The sequence below is a fragment of the Protopterus annectens genome, chromosome 4.part0 (assembly GCF_019279795.1).
Source record: "Protopterus annectens isolate FY-2018-M chromosome 4.part0, PAN1.0, whole genome shotgun sequence".
Taxonomy (NCBI): Eukaryota; Metazoa; Chordata; order Ceratodontiformes; family Protopteridae; genus Protopterus; species Protopterus annectens.
The window spans coordinates 1,495,298,914-1,495,321,231 of NC_056733.1; the positions used below are offsets into that span (position 1 = coordinate 1,495,298,914).

At 39.9% G+C, this 22,318-nt stretch overlaps 1 protein-coding gene across 2 annotated transcripts in view; it reads right to left on the reverse strand.

Moving 5' to 3' along the window:
* Positions 1-22,318, reverse strand: part of CYFIP2 (cytoplasmic FMR1 interacting protein 2) — a 2,832,302-nt gene that overhangs the window by 1,929,486 nt on the left and 880,498 nt on the right. The window lies entirely within an intron of this gene.

The following is a 22,318-nucleotide window of genomic DNA, read 5'->3' on the forward strand; positions in this document are numbered from 1 at the left end:
AAATAATATTGACACTAGCCCATAAGTACTATACATCCTCTTTCTATTGCTGAGCATCTTTTCTCAGCATTACTTAGCTTCCAGACAATACAACAGACTGATGCCCATTTCTAAGGCACTGGTATGTACTAGGAACCATTTTGAGGGAGTTATGGGTTTTTAACACAAGTTCTGAACACAATATAGTTTGCAGTTTTCTGAATGCCTGTTTGCTTAACTACTGCATTTTTAATGGAGCTCTACCTTTACTTAGGTCGGTGAGGAGACAAGCAATGGTAGTAAAATCTGTTACAAACACATGGTAACACATGACCAAACCTAAGAATTTTTTAATCTGGACTTCCAAGATGGCTGTACATTGAGTAACAGCTTAACTCTAGTTTTCCCAATGTGAAAACAGAAACTCAACAGAGTCAAAGAAGGTCAATAGACCTTTATGTTTATGGGTAAATTTCAGTAACTGGGTACTAAGTGTACTGTCTGGATGCCAGGAAAAAAGAAATACAGAGCACTTGGGAAAAAAATCAGCTACAAAAAGTGAGGAAGAAACACTGACTGGGGAATGTTCCACAGCAGTTCAGCAAAAAGCAGTCTAACCACCAGACACATCTTCCAGTAACCTACAGGAACACATAAGACAACTACACATAGACCTGGTTAAAATAAATAAAACACTGATGGAGTACATCAACACAAACAACAAAAGGCTTGAAAAAATGGAAGAAGCTTTAAACAGATATTCAGATGAGGTGATAACGCTGTAAAAATTAGAGGCTGAAATGAAGAAAAGGCTGGGTGAATATGAGACTGCACAGGAAGAGGTGTTTCAAAAAATAATGGACTTAGAGGACAGAGCATGTAGGGAAAACCTGAGATTTTCAGCTGCACCAGAGAAGCTGGAAGGAACAGACTGTATTAATTTTATGAAAGCACAAACAAGCAAATGGGATGGTATTCCACAGGAGATGTTGTTAGTTGAAAGTGCACATCATTTATATGCTCTAAACCTGGCTATGACAAAGCAACCTAGACCTTTAATGGTAAAGATACAATCCTACCAGCAGAAGGAGTTGATTTTGACAAAACTGTGGCAGAAGGACTAAATACTAAAGGTGGGAGACAACAGAGTGTTTGTGGAGAATGATTACTCATTGTACACCAGGCAGAAGAGGAGCAAATTTATTCCACTATTCAGGTAATCTCGAGATGCAGGTGTGAGATTCAAACTGCTGCACTCAGCTGTCTGTAAGGTTTCCTTCCCTGGAAAGACCAAATCAATTTTAATGAAACACATGCTAAGGACGAAATACAAAAGTCTGTCCAACAAAAAGTGAGCTGTGAAACAGAAGGAAATTCTGTTTCTTGTTCTTCTGGTAATAAAGACCACAAAGAGACTGCACTTGTGAAACCTTTACCATTGTTTCAACAGAAAATGTTGGAGAGAAGGAAGGGAGCATATGGTTGACTAGAAGAATTGAGAGTACATTGGAAATGAAGCAGAGACAGGATCTGGGAGATGGAGATGAACTGGAATAAAACCAGCACCTTAATATGGGATTACAGTGCAATAATTATATTTGTACAATATGACAGAACAAGAAAACCTAGAAATACTGGACTTCTTCAGAATCTGTTGGACTTGTGGGGGACTGTAAAGTATATGCCCTACTTCATTTCATTAATGTTTGGAAAAATAATTTGGGGAGGGGAAGACATGGGAGAACGTTAACTGTAAGTAAAGAAAACATGTTTTTTTCCTAACAGCACTATTTTTGTGGTGTATGGTTTTCTTTGCATGCTATAAAGTAAAGTTTTCTCAGTTATTTCTAAGTGTAATGGGGGTTGTAAAGAGGTGCTACTGTTCTTTTTTTCCTTTTCTTTCTCCCTTCCCTCTTTCTTCTTGTTCAGTTTTAACAAATGTAGGCAGTGTAATATAAAAAAAAAGCCTGGTTAAAAGAGTATGACAAAAGAAAAAATAATGTGCCTTTTCTCATTCTTGCATGGGGGATTGATTGGATTAAGGACTTTAAACTGATTTAATAATCAGTTTTAAGAGAAAGCAAGTACATGAAAAAGAATATTGAATATTATGAAGCCTTTTTCTAGCAAATGATTTTATGTTTAGTAGAAATTCTGCATCTGCCCCTCATATCTCCATGGAAACACTCTGATAATAAGAAATTGGCTGCCTGATTCTCATGTCTCCATAGAAACAATCTGATAAAGAGAAACTGGTTACAGTCTGGTGGAGATTGACTGGCTGGAGGAAAAAAGAAAAGAGACTGGGGGAAAAAAGAAAAGAGAAACTGTCTAGCACATAATGTTCTCTGAAAGCATTCAAGGGTTTTCCCAGCTGGTACAGCTATAAAGACAAGACAAAACTAGTTAACACTTCGTAGAAGCACAGGCTGCACCATGTGTCTTAGCATGGAAAACCTTTATTTAAGGTTAATTCCAATTTGTTAAGGTGGCTGTCAGTTTGAGACACCTTTCTTTAAAGTTAATTCCTTTTAGGAGGGGTAAAACTTCAATATTTGAAAATGTACATAGTCTTTTGTGTTAGTATTAAATAGGTTTTAGGGAGGTATTGGGGATTTGTTTGTTTTTTGTTTGAGGGCTTTCAATAAAACAAAAACTTGTGTAAGATGTGACACATAGGCTCAAATGGATATGACAAGAAACAGCTATATAAAAGTTCAACCTGCCAAACAGTGTGTGCATGTAACACAAAAGCTAAAACTAGACATTAAACAAAAAAGGTGTTATAAATAAAAGGTGGCAGTAATAACTTATTACTACAATGATGCTTTCTGTAATGTCTTTAAATGTCAAGGGTCTCACATATAAATACAAAAATGAAAGAATAGTGAACTATATTAAAAATGTAGAGTGAAAATAACTATGTTGCAGGAGGCACACTTGGAAAGAACTGAACATGTAAATTTGAGAAAGAAAGAAAGAAAGAAAGAAAGAAAGAAAGAAAGAAAGAAAGGTTTTCAGGATGGTTATTCAGTGGAATGTCTGGGACAAAGGAAAATAGTACTTATATTAATTGCAAGAGGAGCTCCAATAGAGACAGAAGAGGATAACAAATATAATAATGGCAGATTTGTAGTGCTAAGGGGTACTGGCAAAGGGAGGGTGATTACACCAGCATGTAATTATATTCTACCTAAAACTGCTATAATGGAGTTAAATTCTGGGAGAAATCAGTTTTCAGCAAGGAATATTACAGGTGGGACTGGAATTTGATTTGCAAGACTGAATATGTGTCTGGGGGCCCACAAGGGAAAGTATAACAAAGGAGGGTAGATTTCTGAAGAAAGTTATAAAACATGGAAGATGTGAATTCAGTAACAGGAGTTCAGACTGAATTTACATATTAATCCCCAAGATATAAAAACTGGGCTAGACTAGACTGAATTTACATTTCACAGGAACATGTGTTGAAGGTCTTGATAAGCAGCTAATAACTATTTCATATCATGCACCAATAATAACTAAAAGTAAAACACAGGATAATGAAATAAAAATGAGACACTGACACGTTCCCACCTATCTGTTGAAAAGAGAGGAGTTAAAGGAATTGGTAGTGGAGATTATTTAGCAGCTAAACAAGAGGATAGAAATTACTTCTGAAAATATATCTAGGCAGTGGGATAAAATTAAGGTGGAGTTTAAAAACAGGGTGGAAATAAAAGGAGCTATAGTTAAGAAGTAACAAGAATTATTTAGAGGGACTGACAAATTTTAAAGTATTGCAAAATAGCGGGAATCTCACAGAACAAGACGAGGATCAACTGCAGAATGGTAAGCAAATATAAGGGATTACATTGATAATATACATGAGTTTACCAAAACTGCTAAGTAGAGCACAAAAACTTTTAGCACAATGACTCAGGCAAAAGAAAGCAGAAAGGACTGTTGCCAAGCTTAGGGAACCTACAACAAGGAAGGTAACAAGAGACCCTATAGATGTATTAGAAATATTTTGGAAATACTCTGAAAGTCTATATAAAACAGAGAAATATGGAAATCAAGAAAATATACAAATGGAAATGTTTATGGAAAAATTAAATATGCCAGTTAGAGGTAGATGAGGCTCAATTACTAACAGGATAGAAGGAGATGAGATAAAAAATTGTGATGTATAACCAATCTACAGGAAAGTCTCCAGAAATAGATGGTATTCCTGTGGAAGTTTGGAAGCTAGGGGGGAAAAACTGATAAAGATCTGGAAGGTCCAGGAATAGATGGTATTTCTCTGGAAGCTTGGAAGCTAGGAGGGGAAAAACTGATAAAAGACCTGGAAGGTTTTGTTTAACAGTATTTTAAGAGGAGAAGTACCAACATCCTTGAAGAAAGCAGTGGTAGCTGTAATACCTAAACAGGGTAAAGACCCTTCAGATCCAGCTTCAAACAGGCTTATTCCAATACTAAACCATGATTTTAAAGTGTTCATGTCTATAATGGCTAAAGAATGGCAAAAGTAATGCCAAAATTGATAGATAGGGATCAAATTGGTTTTGTGGTGGGGAGGCAAACATTTGACAACATTAACAGAAGACTGATGATCCAAAGGGAAGCAGAATGTAAGAAAATACAATTTTGGCTGCTGTGTATTGATGCAAAGAAACCATTTGCCAGAGTAAGATGGGAGATTGTGAGCATGGCAATGGAAATATTTGTATTTCCTGAAAAAATTATAACGTTGATTAGGAGGATAAATGGGGGATTGGAGGTGAAAATTAAAGAGGGGGGTCCTCTCTGATAATTTCTGCTTGAGCAGAGGAACCAGGCAGGGATGTCCTCTTTCCCCTTTGTTATTTGCATTATATTTTAAACTACTGGCAAAGAAAATAAGGGACTCAGAAATTCAAAGATATCACTGGTACAGAAGTCAAGAAAAGCTGGTTCTATTTGTAGATGATATTATTTTATACCTGATAAAAACAGAAAGAGATATTACAATGTTGTTGAAAATTTTGAGACAGTTTCAGATTTTCGGGATACAAAATTAATGATGCTAAAATAAAGGCAACAGCAGTAGATTATGTACCTACGCATGAATTGATTCAGCAATACCATATTTATGGGGACATGATAAAATGAAGTATTTAGGAGTATGGTTTAAAAATGATTCTGGTGTGGCAGCTATGGATATGTGGGAAGAGACTAAGAAGATAAAACAAAAACTGAGAAAATGGAGTCTTTGTTATATGAATATGGATAATAAGATAAATGCAGTTAAAATATTTTTAGCCCCAGTCTTATACACAGGTCAGGCATAATTTTATCAACCAGAGGAGAAGTTGTGGATAGCAATTAATAAAGAGCTGAAGGACTTTATCTGGGAGGGGAAGAAGGCAAGAGTCAGGTGGGATAAGCTGATTCTTCCAGTAGAACAGGGCAGATTGAGATTACCTGATGTGAAGGCTCCTATAAACAGCCCAAGCAGAAAACTATACTACAAAGTGAAAAGGTATGATGATGAAACAAGGGGAAGCTCAAGAATCATGGAGAGACTTGGATTTTGGATGTAGGCGTTTAAGGAGAATAACAATAATCATACAGAATATTATATTTATAAAAAAGGAGAAAGTATCCTAAGAACTAAGCCAACATGAAAATGGAGAAAGGAGATTCTGTTGATAAGGATGACTGCAATTAATGATACAGACAATAGGCAAGAGAGACTGGAATTTATTGGAGAAAACTGGCAAAGAAACCAAGGTATCGGGAGCAAATAACTAGAGAAGAAAAGATGACAGAATGGGAAGACATCAAGAATGTATTTGGACTGCAGGTTAGAGAGTGCCTTCCCTATCAAGGACTGATATCAGATTATAGGCAAAGAGAAGTATATACAGGGGTCTTAAATGAAAGACCGACACTGGTAGAATTTTTAATAAAATCTACAACAGAAGTTGCCATTAAAAAGGAATAATTAGTACAGCAAATAAAATATTGCATGATAACTATAAGAATCAATCAGAGCATGTTAGAAAGGATTAGGAAGAGAGATATTGGATAAGCAATTCACAAAGAAACAATGGGAGGATATAAGTATGTCTCCCAATTATGTAACAAAATCCGGAACATTTAGGACTTTTGCTTGGAAATGTTTACATAGATATTTTTATACCCCAAGTAGAATCCAGAGACTTTTTGCTCAGGTAGACAGAAAATGTTGGAAGTGTCACAGGGAAGAAAAAGATAATTGGTAACATATTTTCTGGGAGTGCAGAGAGTTGGCGGACTTTAAGGATTCCCTGTGGGATGCACTGTCGGAGCTGTTGGTTGGGCAGATTGGTAGGACGAGGGAGATTATTTTTCTGAGCTATGATACAGAATCAGAATTGCTAGACATGGTAAGACCTTGTTGTCTCCAATTATGGTGGCCGGTGAAAAAAGCAATTAGTAGAAAATGGACATCAAAATCTAAACCAACCAAGCAAAAAGTAGTGACTATAGTAACAGATATAAAAAAACAACTGGAACTGAGATATTTAGAAAAGGTGAGGAGCAAACTACATAGAAAAAAATGGGAATTGTGTGAACAATACATACAGGGGATGAATGAGGTTTAAAAGAAGAAAGCAGGACTTAAATGAGCTATGTAATGTTTGAGTGAAAATGATTGGGTAGATTATAAGTGATGTATAATGTTTGCAACTGGGAGTGTGTCAGTATGGTTTGTGATGTAAAATGGTTGCAACTAGGATTGTGCTAGTATGGTGTGTTTTCATGTATATAAATGTATGATTGCCTGTGTCATAAGTGATGTTTTAATAAATATGTTTCTTGTTAAAAAGGGGAAGGAATTTAATAATTTATGTAACATTGCTTAGGTTACATGATATATAGCAATATATGTGAAGTATAATGTTTGTAAACGTGAACTTGTTAATACAGCTTGATTACTTTTATTTAAATGTAAATTTGCCTGTGTTAAAAGTGATAACCCAGTAAAGGTGCTTTAATTTTTTTTAATCTGATTTTCTGTAGTTTACCTAGACCAGTTCTGGACTGCCTCGTCTTTGTCAACTTGGGGCTTCAAAATCCCTCTACTTATGACATACCCCAAATAAAGGGCTCCCACCATGCCTAGTTTGCATTTAGCAGAATGGTCAACTTGGATTGACATAAAGAATTCAGAATGGCTTGGATTTTAGAGAGAAGGCTTTCCCAGTCTTAGGAGAGCATCACATCATCCAGGAAGGCTGTGACACGTTTAACATGATGTCTTAAATTCTGGAGAGCTGTGTGTGCTTCACAGAGACCAAAAGGTAGGACTGCATTGTTTAACAGTTCATCAGATGTAGACAATTCTGTCTTTTCTTTAGCTTCTAGTGGTAGCAGAATTAGTAAACAGCATCTGCTCAAATCTAGAGTGTACACAATTCTAGCCTTGCCCAAGTTCAAATCAATCCATCCATTTAAGATAGGGAGTATGAAATGAACTTGGAGATACTATTCAACTTCCTAGAGTTAATGTAAAATCTTAAAGACCCATCAGCCTTGACAAGCAGTACAACAGAACTGTTCCAGTTCATTTGTGATTCTTCCATGACACAGAGCTTTAGCATTTACTATACTTGTTCCTTAACTAGTTGTAGTCCGGACTCATATCTGGTATGGCTTCAAATGCATCTCTTCATCAGCACAGTTTCTATATTATATTTGTTTAAAACGTATTCTACTATGCAACTCTAAGATTATGCCCTTAATCATGAGTATACATTCTTTGACTTCTTGTGTTTGAGATATGTACATTTCCCCTATTCTCATTTCAAGACATACTGTGGGTGTCATTCCTTCTCCTGTAAATAGAATACTTAATACAGTCATTTCAGTTTCTCTCAATAGTTTCAGAGCATTTGTAAGGTATAGCTGTTTTGGTTTTCTTTTACCTGGCTGTCTCAACTTCAAGATCATTTTAATAAGTATTTTCTACAGATTCAAAAATTCTTTGACATTTTGCATAGAATTTATTTTTACACTGAGTACTAACACAAGAACTTTATCACTCACTTAGAATTGTCTAAGAAGAACGTTTCTGTTATATACTCTCCCCTGTGTCTCCTGGGTACTCCCTATGTGTTCTCTTACTACAGGCATTATAGCTTCTAACCAGTCCAGCAGGTCTGAAAAATAGTCTATCATACTTTTAAAGGGGATGCTTTCTTCCTCTTCTGTTTCTTTGGCTATATCTGGTAGCCTTGGTGATGTCTATCATACAGCTCTTCAAACAGTGAGAATCCAGTTGAGCCTTGCGGCACTTGTACAGCAAAGGGAATATAGGACACCAGTTGGTCCCAGTTCCTCCCCACTTCTACTGCCTTTCATGACAGAAATGTTAAGGTTTTTATTAAAGTATTCAACTGACCCATATGTATGAAGGCGGTACACAGAAGTTATTAACTCTTTCAATTTAAAACAAGAATTGACAGAGTCCATGTTACTGCTTGGGTGTTGCCTTTTCATAGACATACTGCCTAAAGAAATTTTCTTGTATAATCAATAACTACCAGAGAAACACTGACAACCTTTATGAAGTTTCGCAAGTGAACCCAAGCTGTCCATTGCTCTGCATTCAAAAGAGACATCCACAATGGGCAATTTCCATCTGCTGCTATGACAATTGTATTGTCTGTACTCAGTTTCATTCCATGTTTCATTCCATGTGCCTTCAGTTTTGCATTCCACTCCCCTGTCATTCGCTGAAGTTTCTATCTACAGTATGCTTGTAATGCCATATCATGTGTATACAGATGCTGTGTTGATCTGTCCCCTCTAACCTGTTTGCTAATTCAAATCTTGATTTTGTTTTGTTTTTTTTGTTCCATTTACATTTTTTAGTTAACATCTAATTGCGTCTCAGAGTCAGAGCTAATTCTCTACTTAATCTGCATTATTTTATTTATTTTGTTTATTTATTTATTTTACATTTGTTGACCGGGATAGTCTAACTGGATATATGTCCATTTTCAGTACAGGCCTGGGGAGATAAGCTCCAAGAACACAATTCTAATAAAAATTTGATGCAATACATAATTTAACAAATGATAGCAACTCATTCCACAACTATATCACAATCCTATCACATACATTTAACTGTCCAGAATAACACATAAGGTAAAACCAAGAGCAGTAAACTGGTAACAGAAAAATCAAAGTACAAGAAAAAGCTGTAAAAACACTGCTGAACCAAATACGCTATTGTATTACAAGATGATAAAAGCAAACCGAGATTCCAGCTGCTGTTCTTTGAACCATCTGCATTTCTCTGTATAACACTCTCATACAATGAAAGTATAATAAAAATAGTACTCATGGTCACTGGTCAAACATCACATTATTCGCTCAGGATTTCTGGACAAAGCCAAAAAAGAGGCACAGAGACCCGAGAGACAACTTTTAAATATTATTCCAATTCACTAATTCATTAATAAAGTTAATACAACAACAGGTTTTACATTTTGTATAATAAAGTGTGCAACTCTGACTATAATCTTCCATGATTTGTCACAAAAAAATCTTAATTTTTACTAGGGACAGGGCAAAAATAAGGCAAAACTAAGGGCGTTCTGTGAAAAATGCAGAGGAAAGTTGGTAAATATTACATATAACAGAACTGACCACCTCACTTTCTTTCTCCCAGGCTGTTAGTGCTGAAGAATTTGGGAGGCATGGGCTCCATCCGCTGGTCCCCACTACAAAATAGCAAAGATCAACAAAGCAGACATACAAATGTTTTCTCCTTGCTGGAGCCACAGCTTTCTTCAGACTTAGAATGATCATGCAATGTCCCATTACAGGCAGGCAGCTTTTGGTTATTTCATGGGGATGAAAGGCACAGGAACAGCAAAAAGTAATTACCGTAAGAAAAGGCCTTCCCTGAAGGGCGCAAGTTACAAAACATTTTACAGCATAAGTACACTTAAAATCTTTAACACAAACATTGTGCTTAGTGGTGCAGAGGTTTGCCTCACAGTAAGAGGTTCTCCGGTTCGATTCTCGGCTGAGGTACCTTCTGTGCCGAGTCTGTACTCACCATTACTTTCATCTAAATTAAAATGAATAAATACACTTTATTCTGTAGTAAAGCAATTGAATAAGTTAGTCAAATTAGCGGATACTCAAATACATAAACAGGGAACAATCATTTCCAGTTTTTAGACTATCTTGTACATCCATTTACATGCTTTTCGATTCATCTGTCTAACATCTGTTGACAATGTTTTTTGTAGCCAATGTAGTTATGGTTATCCATAAAACTATTTATTTTAATGTTACCTAGCTGAGTAATACTTTAAAATCAGGCAACCTGACATATTATTTGACCTTTCAGCTCGCTCGTAATGAAATTTAAAGTATATCAGTAGCTCTTTTAACAAGAATCAAAGAGAGGTGACGTGTTTTGTTTCTGAAGACAAAAATGGTTTGAGCCATGCTTTAAAACTTGCAGAAATAATAAAAAAATTATCATATGCCAGGTCATGCAGTACTCTGCTACAAAGAATGTATTACAAAAGGGATGACAGACTGCAGCAATTAATATAAACATATCAATGTATATAAAACAGATCCATCAAGCCGCTGATGCGGGACAAGCATTTATTAGATAGGAACATAACCACACAAAACAAAGGAAACAACGGAAAATGCTCTTCACCTTAATTTTTCAGGACAGAGCTGAATGACCTCATATTTAGTGCAGCTTTTTACTGGATCAATGAAAACCACTGTATGGCAAACCACTGTACGGCAGATTACTTTTTGTGGATAAGAAAGCAAGTCTATAAAAGAAAATATCTAAGACAGAATCTCATAGAACCTAAAAATTTAGATGAAAGGTACTTACATTATTGAAGAATTAATAGTGAGCATCTTATGTTTTTAATTGTGGGGACATGCAGAAATGAAGCATGTCATTAACCCTAAAAGCAATACCTAAAATTCTGCAGCAACAGTGCTGTCATTATTGCTGGGATCAGTACAGTAGTGCAAACAACTTTGAAACTTTTAAATTAAAAAAAAAAGCATTCTTTAGGGCATGCAGTTTGTTTGGCTGTTTAATTACCATCATTAGGAATGCATTACTTCACCTACCTCAGTCAACTTAACAAATGGTTAAACAGCCACAGCATTAAGGATTGGACTTACTGAGGTACCAGAGCTGTCTAGTGAAGCTAACTAAACTTATGCATGAATCCAATCTCTCTAGAAGCAGTAGCTACGAACTACAGAGTGACAGCTTCTCATTGAAGCAATATCCTATTCCTACTATTGATCAAGCCGTTCCGCTTCACTGTTACTATCAGAAATAACAGGTCCAACACTTCTGTCAAGAAGTTAACTCTAACAACTTCTTGGCCAATAAAATGGTGCCAGCCAATATGATAGCAGTAGTAAAGCTTGGGGAGGGCACCTGGCTGTGTGGTTCCACGGACAGCAAAGAGCACGTGATCTGAAATTGTACCACCGGCCGAAGAGACAGCTGAATGAGTGAATCTTGTGGTGGCACCATGGCACAAATCCTGTTCTAACCACTTTCTAAGTTTATAAGAGAAATATTTAAAATCTATCTCTATTTTTGAGCCCTTGTCCATTCATTTTGTCAGTCTTTGTCCAGATTTCTTGGACGAAGAGACTGAGAAGTATGCAGTGCTTACTCTCGCTGCATCGCTGCCAGTTACCTTAACTGTATGGTTTCCTAAAGGGGCTTTTAGTGGTTGTCTTGTCTTCATTGTCCTGGTGGGCATGTCAGTGGCTCATACATCATGCCAGTGTCTAGTAGGACATGTAAATGCAAAAGTGCAATGGAGTAGTCATCTTAGTGCCATCATCATGAGAGTATTTGAAGGATATGGTCTGGTGGCATGAAAGTAGTTACACTCATGCACTGGCAATGCCAGCACTGATCCCATTTCGGCTACAAAATGCTGTGTTTGCAGCAAGTCTGATTTTTCCTAAAAAATGCAGTTACACAAGTTACGAAAAGTATGATGACTGTTACTACTAAAATATGTTTTTATTGATAATACACTGAAAGTGAACACAGGTCACAAACTTATGCATTAAGGTATGACAAGATTAAGTTAATACTGAATTAATCAAGCTGGCTTACTTCTTCCATTAAGATTTTTTGGGAAAGTTGTAAATGTAAAGGGACTTTAACTCATGTTTCTGTGCAGAATGTGCATTTTCAGAGGTACCCTTAAAACTGGGGAACATTTTCACAATTATTTTAATGTTGGTAATGCCATCAAAGTGGGTGAGGTTACATTATTATGCATGGAAACTTTATGTTAATTAGCACCCTGATTTTTGTCCAGCTGTACCTACTTTTTATAGGCCTTTGTCCAAACATTTGATATTTCTAGGTTGAGAGGTATGCTTGGGACCCTGTCATATGTTTTCTCCAAGTTTAGGAATGCTCAGTTGGAGTCTTTCCTCATCTTTAGCTTCTTTGCCACTCTGTCTCACTGCAAATATCAAACTGGTCAAATTGAAACATGATCTGAATCTGAATTGCTCATTTTTCATCTTACTTTCTAATACCCTGTCTATTCATCTATCAGTACCTCTAAACTGTCCACAGTCAGGAATATTCCTTTGTTCTTGTGCACAGACACAAGAATGTTTACCCACAAGTCATCTGGGATACATATTTCTCTCCATTCTGCTAAGAGTACTCTCAGAAGCCATTTCTACTCTAACTCACCCAACATCTTGATCAAGTCAACTGTGAACTCATCTAAGCCTGCTGCTTTCCCTGATTTCATTTTCCTTAGCAATGCTCTTACTTATTCATATGTGGGCTCTTCTTCCTCATTCATCATAACAAGTTCATATCTGTTTTCTATATTTTGTTATCCTGTACAGCATGTACTTTCTTGGTTCAAAGTAGAGATATGTGGTTAAGCTGCTCTGTTCTTCTGGTTCCCTATCTACTCTCCCTATATTCTCCCAGTCTACTCAGTGTACTGTCTTTCATCTAAGGCCTCTTACAGGTCTGTCTGTATGTCAGCCAATTCAGGATTGCTTTCAATATTATTCTGATTTGAAGTACAAGCTGTGGCCTCTTCTTCTCATTTCATCTACTTCATGCTTTATAAAAAACATTCAAAGTAATTTTCTTCCACTGGAGGTACTGCCACTATCCCTTTCTGTCCTTTGGTATATTTACTATATTATTCACCAGAGTTATATTTCTGTTTTTGACACGGTCTCTGCTTTGGTCTAGCAGGCAGAAGCTTTGTCCAGTTTCCTCTTTCGCTTTTTATTTATTTTGAGATCCATCTGTTTCTTTCTCAGTTTCTTCATCCACTTTTGCTGGTGTATTTTTAATTAAAGGTCCTTCTTTGTGCTTGCCAGTTACCATACTGACTTCTCTTATTACTTTAAAAACACAAGACTTCTGGCAAGACTGTCTTTCACCACCAGCTACTACACTGACTTCCTTCATTATTCTAATAGAAGTCTTTTACACTTATGTAACCCTTTTACCCAGAGTCAAATTTTACCTTCTCTTCCTTTAGTTTCACACTCTTGTCTTTCTTGGAGGTATGCATTTCTAGCAACATAACAAGTTGAAACTTCCCCAAGAATATCAACAGTTCTTTATACACTCTGAAAGTCGTGGCCAATAATCATATCATATATGAAATTAGGCAGTAGAGCTACAGGGTGTAACACTGTACCTAAAAGAGTCTGTACTTCCATTTGACATTATCTACACATATCACTTCCGTTTTCTGCTTTCTAATTTTATGCTTGCGGACATATTGGGTTTTATCTAATATAATTATGCTTCCCGAATCTAGCAATCTTGAGATAACTTGAGTTTTATTTAATGTAACCATACTTACTGAATCGAGCAACCCCTGCATTTCTTCTCTTTTAGACATAACATTACGTGCAATATATTTAGTAACATCACACTGACAGAAAGCAGATTCCACATTTTTAATAATTACAATTTTGGCATTTTCACATTCCATAGATACACATTTTATAACAATGATTTTAGGTACAATTTGCTGATTAGTGTTAGTAGTCTTTAAAGTATAGTATTTTTTGTATAAATTGTGCAGTACTTGGCAAAATATCATGTTCTAGAATATTTAAAACTAAAAGGAAAGACATAGTAATGCTGTCACTGCCTGCAGAGTACTTGGCTGTATGCCCTGCTCTGCAACTTTTAAAACAAATTAGTCTAGATGGTGGCAATTTTTTCTTGTTTGCCATCAAAACAGTATACTTAGGTGAAGGTATGCTATTAGCCTTTGATACATGCAAATATAACTCGTTGGCAAGTTTATTATTAGCTTTTCAGAAATTGTAGGGCTATTCTGGAATATCAACTTTCTTACATTACTAGGGAGTTTCCTTTTAAATTGGTTTACTACTAATATTTCTTTTTTTAAACATCTTTACTAAATTATCATTTAAGACACTGGCAAACATACGTTAACAGAAAAGAAAAACAATTTTAACATTCTTCAATTTAAATACAATATATACCACATATATTTTCTTTGCTACTATCATTAGACCAATATTACAAAAATGCTGAATTCCTGCCTTCCTTAAACCTCAATCTTCTTCCTTCTGAACATTATTATCTATGTATTGTTCCCAAAAGTTCCATTTACGTCTACATAGTTTGCTCCTCCTCTTTTCTAAAAATCCTTCTTCTACTTTTTTATCCCTTTTATAATATTCAGTACCTCAAAAACTGTTGGTATAGACTTTGATTTCCATTTTCTAGCAATTGATCTACCAGAGCAGGTCTTTAGCTTAAAATGACTCTATCCCTTTTTCTTTGCCTGTACTCTGAGAGTAGGGAAAGCCTGGTAGGGAAAGCAGTCTCTAGCCTACAATCCAAATTTCTTTTTTAGCCTCATTCTACTCTTTTACCTTTCCTACTTGACTTATTTGCTCTCAATATCTTGGTTTCTTTGCCAGGTTTCTCCAGTAAATTCCATCCCCCTCTTGCCTATGTTCTGTACCCCTATTTGCACTCATCTCTTCTGGCAAACTCTCCTGTCTCCATTCTCATACTGGCTTAGTTCTTGGAATATGTTCTGCTACTTCTATGTTTATTATTGCCCTTCAGGGTATGCATCCAAAATCCCCCCTCTCTATTTCTTGAATGTCCCCCTTGCTTCATCATCATCCCTTTCCACCTTGAATAATATCCTTCTGCTTCTGTTATGTATATGAGCCTTAACTTTTAGTTATGTACTCACCATAACTTCAGATGTTTGGGATCCATCTCGCCTACATTCTGACTGATGGGTTCGGAGCCGATCCCTCGGCTCCGACTCGGCACGCTTATGCCAAAGAGCGAAGTCTCTTATTGGCTGAGCTTACTATATCCCAGGATGCACCACTACCAGTCCCCCAGATCTAGTTTGTCCGCATACATACACAGACACACATGCTGCTTATATAACATCGACAGATGAAACAAGATAAAAAACAGTAGAACTCAAAACCGTTCAATCTCTTCTGATCTCCAAGGCAGGGGGAAGGAGGGTGGGTATTAGGAATGTAGGCGAGATGGATCCCAAACATCTGAAGTTATGGTGAGTACATAACTAAAAGATGTTATGTGATCCTATCTCGCCTACATTCTGACTGATGGGACAGCGTCCCTAGCACCTGAATCCTGGGTGGCTCACTGGAAAACACTCCTGAGTACCGTGGAACCAAATGATGCTCGCCCTTTAGATGCCACATCCAATTTATAGTGGGAAATGAAAGTGTGCGGTTGGACCAAGTAGCCGCAGCACAAATCTCAGAAATAGCGAGCTTGGAATGAAAAGCAATAGAAGTAGCCATAGCTCTGGTAGAGTGAGCTTTGATAGATGTTGTAAGTTGCTTATTTGAAGAGAAATAAGCCTGAGTTATACAATCTCTAATCCATTTGGAGATAGTAGCTTTAGTGATGGTTTGACCCAATTTATTATCTGAAAAGGACACAAACAACTGGTCTGATTTTCGAATTTGCTGAGTCCTGTCTAAATAGAAGCGCAATTGCCTGTGAACATCCAATTTATGGAGGGTGTACTCCGCTTCGTTGGAGAATTTTGGAAAGAAAACTGGTAGCTCTAGAGATTGTTGGAGACAGAGATTAGAACAAACCTTTGGGACAAAAGATGGGTTAGGCCTAAGTGATACTCTATCCTTTTGAAAAATCAAGTACGGTGGTTTGATAGATAGGGCTTGAAGCTCTGAAACTCTTCTTGCAGAGGTAATTGCAACTAAGAAGGCAGTTTTCCAAGACAGATATTTTAACTCACATGTAGCAGCCGGTTCGAAAGGGAAGATGTTAAGGCACGAAGTACCAAATCAAGATCCCACGGAGGCGCAGGATGAAAAACTGGGGGTCTTAACAGCCCAGCACCTTTAATGAAAGTTTTGCATAATCTGCTGCTCATCAACGGTGGATCCATGGATTCGTGAAATTTAGAGATAGCCGCTAGTTGGACTTTAATAGTAGAGACTGAAGATCCTTGATTAAACAAGGATGTTAAAAATTTCAAAACCTCTGGTATCGGGCAGTGATAGGGTCTAAGCCCTGAGTTGAGCCCAGATAGCAAACCTCTTCCACTTACTGAGGTACAATTTCTTAGTGGTGGGTTTGTGGGCGAAGATAAAATGTGAATAACTTCCGGGTCTAAGGTGTGATTTCTGACTAAAGTCGGAAGTGGAGGAGCCAAGCTGTCAATTTCAAAGTGTGAAGGGACTGGTGTTGTCGTCCCGACTGATGAATCAGCAGATCCGGAGTTAGATCCAAAAACCAAGGATCGTCCACAGCATGTTTCTTCAGGTAGGGAAACCATACCTGACGAGGCCAGTGCGGAGCAATTAGTATCATTGTGGACCCCAATTGAGAAGCTTTCTGGATGACTTTGGGGAGAAGTGGAACCGGAGGAAAGGCATAAAGTAGTCCTGTTGGCCAAGGTTGGACCACAGCATCCATAGCTGCCTCCCCCTGACATGGAGTCAAGTAGAAGAACCTTTTGCACTTTGCGTTTTGTGGTGTTGCAAATAGGTCGCAGCACGGGGTCCCCCATCTTCGGAAAACCTGAGCTGCTACTGTTTCGTTCAGGGACCACTCGTGAGGAGAGAGAATCGTCCTGCTTAATCTGTCTGCCAATATATTGGATTTCCCTGGAATGTGGGTCGCTACCAAGAAACGGTTGGTAGCTACAGCCCATTCCCACACCCTCATGGCCTCTCTGCAAAGGGGGTAAGATCTGGTCCCTCCTTGTTTGTTTAGATACCAGACCACCGACATGTTGTCTGTGTGGATAGCGATAATGCCTTGAGGGAGAAACTTGTGGAGGGCCTGTAGGGACAGAAGTACAGCCCTCATTTCCAATACATTGATATGGAGAAAGGTTTCGTCTGGAAGCCAAGAACCCTGAACTAACCTGCCCAGACAATGCCCCCCCCCACCCTGTCTGGGAGGCATCCGTCGTCAGGGTGGCCACCAGAGGGGGGATAACAAAAGGTCTTCCCTGATTCAGATTGGATGGCTAAAGCCACCAGCGGAGGTCCCGTTTGCACGTTTCTGTAATCATAATGGGGTGATTGAGGGGGAGATTCTGAAAGGACCATTGAGTCGATAACAGCCACTGAAGAATCCTCATGTGCAATCTTGCCAGTGGAACTAGGAGAACCGTGGCAGACATCGAACCTAAAAGTTGCAGGACCATCTTGGCTGGGGCTTTGGATCTTGAAAGCAGGGCTTGAACTTGACCTTGTAAAGTTTTAATCCTTTCGGTAGGAAGAAAGACGCATCAATTTTGAGTCTATCTCTGCTCCTATGAACCTTATGCGCTGAGAGGGCAGCAAGACAGACTTTGACCAATTGAATGTAATTCCCAGGGTAGCACCCAGGGAGATGGTGGCTTTGAGGTTGTCCATTAGTAGATGCCTGGTGGTGGCAGTCAGGAGCCAGTCGTCCAGATAGGGAAACACTTGGAATCCAAGACTCCTCAGGTGAGCAGTCACTACTGCCAAACACTTGGTGAACACCCTGGGGCTGTGGTGAGGCCAAAGGGCAGTGCACAAAATTGGAAATGACTGTCTCCCAGGCTGAAGCACAGATACCTCCTGGACGCCTGATGTATCGGTATGTGATAATAGGCGTCCTTGAGATCTATGGAGCACATCCAAACATCCTTCTCCAACAATGGGAGAATGGATTGTAAAGTGACCATTCGGAATTTGGATTTCATGACGGATTGGTTTAGTTTGCTGAGATCCAATATTGGTCTCAGGTCCCCTGTCTTTTTTGGCACTAAAAAGAACCTTGAGTAATTTCCGGATCTGATCTGGTCTGTGGGGACCGGTTGGATGACTCCTTTTTCTAGCAGCTTTGACGCTTCTGCGGCTGCAATTTCCCTTTGACTGGGTGGTGGGTCCGGGATTTTTGGACGGTGGGGTGAGTGTGTGAAGGGAATGGTGTAACCTCCGGCAATAATCCGAAGCACCCATCTGTCCTGAGTGATGGCCTCCCAGCCTTTTAGGTGCTTGGCAACGGCACCCGACTGGCTCCAGAGCAGCACAGCCGGGCAATCCCTCATGAAGTGTGGGAGGCTGAAGAGCCACGAAAGGACTCGCGGTCTCCAGAATTGCGGGGCCCTCTGCCGCCTCTGGGACGGCGTCTCCCAGAAAAATTTCCCCGTCCTCTGCCTCTGGAAGGGGAATCTTCCTGCTGTTGAGGAAAAACTTACGTGATTTGCGGAACGACACCTCCCCTGCCCCTTTAGCCTTGGGATAAGGCCGAAAGGGAGTGGAATAACGTGCACCTACGGCAGATAAAGTTTTTTCCTCTTGCTCACAGCGGGTAAGAGTGTCTTTAACCTTAGGTCCAAACAAAGAGGACCCATCAAAGGGAGCGTCGGAAGGAAGACTTGAAGGCCTCCAAAATGACACAACGGAGCCAGGCTTGTCTCCGTGAGCCACGCCTGTGCCTGCCGCTCTGCCCGCCCCTTCGGCCGCATATGAAATGAGCCTCATGGACGAGTTAGAAATCGAGGTAAGGATAGCCAACTGAGAGCTAACCGACTGGGCTAGCTGCTCAGGTAGGTTACCTGAGAGGGAATCTGACAGCTCCTTGACCAGATCCCTCTGTAGCCTGGTGAAATGTGCCAAATAATTCAGGGACCTTAGTGTAAAGGCCGCTGAAGTCAGGGTGCGCTTCCCGTACCGATCCATGCTCCTAGACTCCTTATTAGGAGGATGGACGGACGTTGAAGCCTCTGCCACGTCCTGTTGTGTAGCAGATGCCACCAACATGGCATCTACAGCCACGCCTTTTGTCAAGAACTCCTTCTCAGGTGGGGCAGACAAAAATTTGTTAGGGCGAGAAGGCACTGGTTCCACAGTATCTGGATGTTCCCACGCCCTCCGACAAACCAAATCCAGGAGCTCGTCGAAGGGCGGAGACACCCAGGAGGCGGAGGGCTGAGCCCCAAAGGCCTTGAGAAGCACTGACTCATCAGCAGAGGGGGGTTTGGATATCCAGCCGCCTCGTTGCTTGAGGATCTCTAAAATGTCTGCGAATGAGACATCATCCGAGGACGACTTCGGGGACCCCTCCGCATCATCAAGATCAGTGTCCGATGTAAGAGACTCGGGGGAGTCCACGTGCTTCCTCTTGCACAATCTCTTCCTTGGGGACTCCTCTGAAGACAACTCCGAAGAACCCTCAGGAGGAGGGAAACCCCCAGTGGGGGTAACCTCAGGCCCCGGGGCTCCGCTGCCTAGGGACAGGGGAACTGCCAAAGACCCAGTCTCCACGCCCAGGGAAGGTGCCGGTAAAGCCGGAGAGATGGCCGAAGAAGACTTGGCCAAGGCACTCCTCATAGCTCTGAAAGCCGGACCCCCAGAATCCTGGGAGTGTCCGGTCCCCGGAGCCATGATAGCAGACGGAAGTCCCGCAGCCGAAGCACCGAGAGGGAGGCTCGGAACCGACAGCATAGGTCCCGAAACGTTACCCCCGGGTCCGGCCGAAGAAGTCCACGTGCCAAACTCGGACCCGAAGGCCGGGGTTGGAGTAAGGGTCAGAGCCGACCCTAGGATCTCCACCGGCTCCAACAGCACCTGCTCCGATGGAGCCGAAGCGGTCGGAGGAGGAATGGCAATGGCATGGGCTATCGGCTCCGAAGCCAATTGGGTTGGAGCCGAAACAAATTTTTGAAAGACTGGGGACTGGAACAGTCTTTGGAGCACCCTGTCTATGTCCGAATCTGACATCCTCGATGACCTAGAGGATACTGAACGGGTTCGAGTTGGCCTCTCCAACGGCCCCAAGGGGCTAGGGGACCGGCTCCGAGGTGACTCGATGACTATCGGCACCGAAGGAACACCCAAACTAGCTTCCATCGGTGCCGAGGAGGACTTAGGCGCCGAGGAGGAAGTGTCTGAGCGGACAACCTTCATTGGTTCCGAGACCAGTAGAGCCGATGAAGGTGACCCGCCTCTCGATGCCCCAGCCATCGGCTCTGAAGCCAGAGGAGTCGAGACTGGAGGCATCGAGGCAGACCGTTCCGCCCTCGGCTCCGAAGTCCTTGGAGCCGAAGGAGAAGCCTGCCTATGTCTTTTGGCGGTCAGGTCCGACGGACTGGTCGGAGCCGACGCCCTTTTCTTTTTAGCAGGAGAAGGAGAGGATGCTAAAGCTTCTTCAAAAGAGGGTTTTATAAGGCCTTTCAAAATAAGCTTATTTTTCCTCTCTTGGAGGACCCTCGAGGAAAAAGCGTGACACACGCTGCAGGACTCCTGCAAATGTTTGGCGCCCAAACAATATACACACAGAGAGTGGTCATCCGTGATAGACATTTTAAAACTACATTTAGTGCATTTTTTGAAGCCCGAAGGCCTAGGAGCCTGAGACATTATAAGAAAAACTGAGTACTCTCTCACAGACAAAACTTTGTTGGGAAAGACTGACCCTACAAGATTAACTTGCCGTTTACAATGAAAGCCAATTAAAATAAAGGCCAACTGAAGACATACAACAGTGAATAGAGTATACAGGAATCCAAGAACCCCTAAGGTTCAAAGGGATTAACCAACAGGAAAGGCCCTATGGATGAAGGGAGCCTGTACCGGAACAAACACCAATCACACACAAATTTTCTTACAAAAAGTTTTCAAAACACACACACAGCACAGAGTAGCTGTTAAAACAGCTTTTTGTTAAAGAATTAGCAAATTTCTGACAGAAAAAGTTAGTGAAAAGACACTACTTAGCTCAGCCAGCTCGAGACCACGTCTTTGCTAGTTAGCGGCAAACGAGATCTGGGGGACTGGTAGTGGTGCATCCTGGGATATAGTAAGCTCAGCTAATAAGAGACTTCGCTCTTTGGCATAAGCGTGCAGAGTCGGAGCCGAGGGATCGGCTCCGAACCCATCAGTCAGAATGTAGGCGAGATAGGATCACATAACATCTGCGTAGTTGTAAAATATACCTTCAAATCAGGTAAACCTAAACTTTCTTGTTCTACTGAAAGGATCAACTTATACCACTTAACCTGTGCCCCGTTTCCCTGCCAGATACATTCCTTCAATTCCTTATTAACTATTGGCCACAACTTCTACTCAGGTTGATATGCCTGATCCTAACACAAGACTAAAGGGACTAAGACATCCTCACTTAATCTTACTATCCATATCCATAAATAAACGTTTCCAGTTTCTCATTTTTTTTATTATCGTTTGTTTAATCTCTTCCCAAATATCCTCAGATGTCAATACAAAAGCCCTTTTAATCCATACTTCTAAATATTTCATCTTATTATATCCACATAAATATGGGTATTGCTGAACTAATTCATGTGTGGGTACATGATTTATGGCTATAGCCTTTGTTTTATCTTCATTAACTTTATATCCCCAAAAGTCTTGAAACTGTCTCAAAATGTTCCACACACACTGAGATGTCCTTTTCTGGACTTCTCAGGTACAAAAGAATATCATCTACAAATAAAGCCAACTTTTCTTGATTATCATACCAAATATATCCTTGTATATCTAAGTCTCTTATTTTCTTTGCCAGTGGCTCTAAATATAAAGTAAATAACAAACTGGAATGAGAACACCCCTGCCTGGTTCCTCAGTTCAAACATAGCTTTTCTGAGCGGAACCCTCCCACTTTAATTTTTGTCTTGAATCCTTCATATATCCTTCTAATTTACTTCATTATCGTATCAGTAAATGCAAATGCTTCCAATGCCCTACTTATAAAATCCAAGCTCACTCTCTGAAATGTTTTTTTCTGCATTAAGAT